Source organism: Gadus morhua, chromosome 11 (assembly GCF_902167405.1).
Source record: "Gadus morhua chromosome 11, gadMor3.0, whole genome shotgun sequence".
In the NCBI taxonomy this organism is placed as follows: Eukaryota; Metazoa; Chordata; class Actinopteri; order Gadiformes; family Gadidae; genus Gadus; species Gadus morhua.
In genome coordinates, this window is record NC_044058.1 from 18,411,611 (window position 1) to 18,418,835 (window position 7,225).

The window sequence follows — 7,225 nt, forward strand, 5'->3', positions numbered from 1 at the left end:
ACACTCTAAACAGCTCATGTTCGGGTCCCCGCAAAAACATAACACCGTCGATATTTATCAAATAAAACATAGGCGGTAGCGCTGTTGTTTTTATCAAATGAAACATGAGGGGTTCCTTTTTTTATTGGTCGTCATGAAAAAAACATAAGGGGTAACACTGTTGTTTTTCATCAGTCATCATGGGAAAAAACATGAGTGGTAACACTGTCGTTTTTTCATCAAATGAAACGTAAAAAAACCTGTCGTTTTTTTTCTGTCGTCATGAAAAACACATAAGGGTAACACTGTATTTATTATGACGTCATAATAAATGCTGCGCAACATCCAATGTTTACAGAGACGAGACGTCACATTTAGGGCTCCGCTCTGATAAACACTTACTGGTGTGTAAAAATACTAACTCTGCCAACTAGCCACTGTTATTCGAAAACGTTAGCAAGTAAACAATGTGGAAATTAGAGTCAACTCGGCTGATACTGTGCTGAATTGCACACACTAACAACATGCCGACAAGCTGTTGCGGTCCGGGATTATACACCGCGTTATAACAAGGATTCAGGAGGTTATTTCTAAAGGTTTAAAAGGAAAGTGACAATAAAAGAAAGCCTTCATTTTCATCCAGAGTTACGAGTTGTCTGATATGAGGAAAGTGACGGTTTCTCCGTCAAGTGAACCGTCCGTCTTTGCTCTTTTTTTGCCAACCAGTTTACCTGCGGGATTCCAGAATCATAACGATAACATTCAACGTGTCTATTAATATGGCAGCAACATTTTACACCGGTTTTAGAATGTTCACTACAACAGATGTTGAACACCAACATGCTTATGTAAATCAGCATAGTACGATATTCAGCTATCGACAGTTCTGCGTTGTGCGTCATAGCCTACGTCAGCCTACTCAGACAATGTTCTAAATAAAATGAAATGATAATATGATAAATATCATAAAAAGGGTGGATGTCAATAATTTTAATGAAAAATCATGTTGTATGATAAAATTATAAAAAGAAAACCAGGGGGGGGGGGGTGCTGCAGCACCCTAAGCACCCCCACTTCCCGCGTCCCTGGCTCCACAACGTGTGTGAGTGTTAGTGTGTGTGTGTGTGTGTGTGTGTGTGTGTGTGTGTGTGTGTGTGTGTGTGTGTGTGTGTGTGTGTGTGTGTGTGTGTGTGTGTGTGTGTGTGTGTGTGTGTGTGTGTGTGTGTTCATGGACCTGTGTGGTGTGTATGTGTGTGTGTGTGTATGCATGCACCTGTATGGTGTTTGATGTGCATGGGTGCGTACATTATTGTGCCACTTGTGTGTGCCCGCGCCCATGTCTGTTTGTGTGTGTATGTGTGTGTGTGTGTGTGTGTGTGTGTGTGTGTGTGTGTGTGTGTGTGTCTGTGTGTCTGTGCTCTCTGTCTCCGATCTCTGTCTCCGTACACAACGTGTTAACAAGCCCTAAAATAATTTTAACTCAACCATTTGAACTCAAGTGTGGATGAATCCTCACACCACCGACTGAATCAATAGCTCACCACGAGGGGCACTGCAAGGGTCCTTCTAGTCCCCTGTTCTGGGCACACACAGAGGGGGCAGTCTGTCGTCAAGGTGCTGCGTGACAGCTCAAGATAGAAATACACAGCCCGGACGAAAGCTCACATGCATAACATACCCAACATGTGTTCCATGGTGTGTTATTGGTGTAGGTGCTGTAGCTGGTAACCAGTCTCTCAGAGCGAAGGCAACCAGTTTACTAAAAAGGCCCGTCATAACCCGGTTAATGTAAGGCAGTAATGGTACACTGAAATTCACTTTTTCCTAGAAGTGCGAGGCAGCCCCTCTCCTGATCCAATTTGCCGTCTTTCTCTTGGAACGTCGGCTGGACCCTGGTGCTATTCCATGATTGCGACCCTACTGAGTCTGTGTCTGAAGATGGTATGGGTGTGTGTGTGTGTGTGTGTGTGTGTGTGTGTGTGTGTGTGTGTGTGTTTGGGGGTGAGCCAGTGTGTGTCCCTGTTTGCTGTTTGTCTAATGGCATATATAACCCCGAGGCAATGTTTGTACTGGTTTGATGGTTATTTGAAGCAGAGATTGGGAAAAGGTGAAGAAAATAATTCCGACCAGACCTGTGTGTTTCAAGACGGTGGTAGTGTTTGTGTATGTTTGTGTGTGTGTGTTGGTGACGTCTGTGTCTGTGTGTGTGTGTGTGTGTGTGTGTGTGTGTGTGTGTGTGTGTGTGTGTGTGTGTGTGTGTGTGTGTGTGTGTGTGTGTGTGTGTGTGTGTGTGTGTGTGTGTGTGCGTATTTGAAATTGTGTATGTTTATGTGTGTTTCAGCTTAGAGGACCCTGCGTTTTGCACTGCAATCATATACAAGGGATTGTGAAATCAGCTTTCTACCGACACAATGTTGCGTTTACTTTTTATTAAAGTTGATCATCTTCAAATTGCTGAATTCATATGAAATGATGTAAAATTCTGATTAAATTGTGTGTGTGCGAGTGTGTTTGTGTGTGTGTTTGTGTGTGCGCGTGTGTGTGTGTGTTTGTGTATGTGTGTGTGTGTGTGTGTGCACGTGTGTTTCTGTATGTGTGTGTGTTTGAAAATATTTAAAACAAGGACATTCTTCTACTCGTAGTTATTATTCAATGAAGTGAAATCTCTCAAGCTGGAACCTAATTGTATAATACAACGGTACACAGCATGATGTCAGACAAAAATGTTTTTCTTTTAAATGCAATAGTAATAACACAGTAATAACACAGTTATAACCCCAGATTCTACCTCAATACCTTATCTTCAGCTTGCGGTGTGTGTCTATGTGCTGGTGAATCTCTCAAGGGTGAACTGCTATGATTGAGAGATACCTGCATGCCCAATCCTGTATTCATAACCAGCCAATACCACAAGACCGCCGCTGGAAAAACTGTGTTAACCTAATATTGTGTTAGTGTGATGTTGTCTGTGTGTATATATATATTTATATATATATATATATATATATATATATATATATATATATATATATATATATATATATATATATATATATATATATGGGTATGTGTGTGTGTTTCTTTCTAGAAATTATTTGTCCAGATCGATATGTTTGTATTTGTGTGTGTGTATGTGTGTGCGTGGGTGTGTGTGTGTGTGTGTGTGTGTGTGTGTGTGTGTGTGTGTGTGTGTGTGTGTGTGTGTGTGTGTGTGTGTGTGTGTGTGTGTGTGTGTGGGTCTGTGTGTGTGTGTGTGTGTGTGTGTGTGTGTTTATAAAAAAAGAAAAACAGGAGTTTTGCATATTCGTCTGGCTCACTGCAGAAGCCTATGGAATTCACTCACCACCCCATTCATCCTTACATCTATGTTAAAGTACCACAAAGCTTTTTCCCCACTGCTACAGGAAGTACTGACTGTTGAACCTGCTCTTTGAGAAGCTGATATTTCCCAAATGACAGTTGGTTTCGATTTCCTCCTGGTTGTGAGAAAGGAGCTAATTTAGAACTAATGAAGGAATTGGGGGTATGTCTCCAGTCTTTGAATTGATCTTAGCTCCTTAGAAGAGTAATAACCACAAAAGTGATGTCACACACACACACTCGCACACACACAATGTAATCAGAATTTTACATCATTTTATATGAGATTGCAGAAATCTGAGTTTCAAGAGTTTAAAATAATCCACATTTCTGCAGTTACTCAAGCTACCTCCTCGCTCCTTTTTCAGATTTCCTCCCTGCTTCCCCTCAAACAGAACTGAACCCAAATCTATATTGGACCTTCGGCAAGTCAACCCAGGTTTATCCAAACAGGGGTTATATTTGAGTCGGCATGAGACCTCTTGTTTGTGTTCAAGGCTGCGTTGTGAGTCGTTCATTAGGACCAATGAGAAGGCAGGGGGGGCCGGAGAGCTGTAGAGTTGTATCAATCAATCAAGTTGATCACAAGGGACACTTCAGTCATCCCTTGGAAGGGATGACTGAATTGGGAAGGGACTCGTCGCTGACGTCCCTCGCTCAAATGATTCTTCGGTGGACATTCGACCAAATACGTCGGGACTCGGCGGAAACTAATTCTCAAACAAACGATTATTTCATTTATCGAATGCCCCTGCCTACAGGTATTAAAGCCCCATGTCTATTCTTCATCCTGCCATTCCCAGTTATTCCTGAGAGGATTAGCTTCAGGCGCATTGCTGTGATACACAAAGTGCCGTTTTTTTCTGCCTAATAAACCATGTCAGGGTTAAAGATGATTTATGGCATCACTCACCTGTAGCCAGCTAATGGCCATTACCAAGAGTCCCCTCTGTGCTCCAACAGGAAGTCATTAAGGCACTAATCAGCAGGGCAGGTAATATCATGTGCCGTTTGTGCGAGTATGAATGTGTGTGTGTTTGTGTGTATTTCTGTGTACGTGTTGGAGTGTGTGTATTTATACTATGTATGTGTGTATTTATATTAGAGTTTGTATCTCTGTGACAGCATGGACATTAATATGAATATTATACGTGTGTGTATTTATATTCGATATGTGATTATTTATATTACGGGTGACAGTAATAATATTGATGTTTATATGATGTGTGTGTGTGTGTGTGTGTGTGTGCATGAGGTTGCAGCATGCGTGTGCACGTTTTTGTGTGTACGTGTGTGATTTCCACATTAGCTAGTGCAATCAATGTGCGTGCCCTGGGTGCATGTTTGTGTGCGTGTGTGTGTGTGTGTGTGTGTGTGTGTGTGTGTGTGTGTGTGTGTGTGTGTGTGTGTGTGTGTGTGTGTGTGTGTGTGTGTGTATGTGTGTGTGTTCGTGTGTGTGTATGTGTGTGTGAATGTGTGTGTGTGTGTGTGTGTGTGTGTGTGTGTGTGTGTGTGTGTGTGTGCGTGTGTGCGTGTGTGTGTGTGTGTGTGTGTGTGTGTGTGTGTGTGTGTGTGTGTGTGTGTGTGTGTGTGTGTGTGTGTGTGTGTGTGTGTTTGTCACAGGTCGGCTGCTCATATTATGAATGGATGTCATTATTGAAACCGACTGGAGACATGGACAGTACAGAGACAAAAAGACACAACAACAGACGCTGTAGTTCACGTTATTGTATTCCACTCATCTAGTTGATGAGCAATGTATTGATTCATTTGGTATTTATTCGTTTTGTATGGCCTCGTATGAGGTTAATAACATGTTCTATCCTATCTTATAGCATGTAATGTAATCAGCAACACTAAAAATATATCGATTTATTACATACATATTTACAGCATCCACAAATACATTAAACCTGTCAGAATCAATTTCTAATAGGAACCATTATAAAAAGTTAATAATTAAAATATTTCTGCCATTTATTGATCCATGTATACTAGCTGTAAATGCGAGCGATTACAAAACACTGAGCTCATCCATTTATAAATCTTACAAGTCATCCAGGGAGGGTTTTACGGTCTGTAAAAACAACTGATCACACACTTTTAAGTGTTCTCCCCTCGGGGGACTGCTGACAGGTCACTCCTTTCCGTGTTTGCTGAGCATGGCGACAAATATGGATTATTATTTGATGGCCAATTTAGTGTCTGATTGAGCACGATTCCCCCGCCGCATGCGGAGACAAGGTGGCGCTGCGCTGTTTGGAAATGTCAGGCACTTGTTTGCCCCCGTCACCGAGGTAGGAAACGGATAAGAAAATGCCCCGTGGAATATATAAATCAATTTTAGTGTGTGTGTGTGTGTGTGTGTGTGTGTGTGTGTGTGTGTGTGTGTGTGTGTGTGTGTGTGTGTGTGTGTGTGTGTGTGTGTGTGTGTGTGTGTGTGTGTGTGTGTGTGTGTGTGTGTGTGCCCTTGTATCCGTGTGTGTGGTTGTGGATCGAGCGTATGCGCGTGTCCTTGTGTTTGTGTCTACGTACTACAAAATTCTTTCAGTTGGATATAGAGCTAATCTTTTGGCATAACATTTTCAAGTTGCATTACATTCAAAGGGGGGCTAATACACTTTATCCGATAAAATACCTAAAAGGGATTTGTAGTGGTGCAAATATTTTGATATTGAGAATGAGATACACAAGTATTATACATTCGGAAACTTCAACAAACCAACAAAATCAAATCTTCCCATTCAGATGAAAATGAAATATTCTTTGAAACACCCAAAAGCATAATGTAGGCCTAAAAGAAACTTGACTTGCACCTTGACTCCAAGCACAATGTGAAGCAAAGTATATGACGGAGAATATACTTCTCCTGTCTGGAAGGTTTTATGAATATCATCCATAATACATGTATATTATATTATATAAATACATATATTTCCCTGAGGAAATTTGTATGACCCTTAAAGCGTGTTCTTCCCTAGCTGCCCGTACCAGCCAGCGATCTATGAAGGCGACTGCAAACCCAGCACCAGCAATGTTTTATTCACTCTCTTCCTAGCTTTAGGAACTGGATCTCAGCTGCAGGCGAGTTGCTTCCAATGCAAAGTCTGAGAAGGATTTTTAGCACTGTGTGAAAATCAATCACTTCAAAGATGCACTCCTAATTCCCCCAACTGTTCCTCCCGAGGCTGGCGGACCAGCGTCCAAACCCAGGCCTGTGGTTGGAGATAGGGCTGGCACTCGCCTCTTGCTTGGTGCATATATTTGCTGCTGACTCACGCTGTTGTATCTCACCCATTCAATCGCTCGCTCACTCACGATTTGATACATAAGATGAATGATTTTTATCCTGTTTCCGGTTCTGTGCGATGTCAAGTGGAGCAGGGCCGAGCTCTCTGAGTGGCCAACGACGTGCGTCGCGACCTAGGTCGCATTGGTCGCGACCTAGTGCTTTGTTTTTGACAAATGCTCGATAAGAGACTTGAAACTGAAGTATGTGTACCGATGCAATGAGATGATCCAATGCGATATATTCTCAGACCCTTATTTCCAGGGCAATTTATTAAAGAGCATTTCGATTTTGTTGGTTGTTCCACTTGAGTTGCCGGACTGTATTTAAACCAGTAGACGTTCGTTTAGCCCTTTGCCGAGATTGTATCCACACAAAGAGGTAGCAAAATACTTTGTTAAATTGTTTAAAGGGAATAACAGGATAGCTGCAACATCTCATCTTTTACTGAAGGTGCAAGGACGAGACAGGGCTAGATTTTGATTGGTCAGTAATTTTGGTATAAAAGTATTACCCATTTTACCTTGGATGCCTGCAGAAACATCATTCTATAGGGTTCAAATACAAGTTCCAGCATAACTTGTGGTTGCATACAAA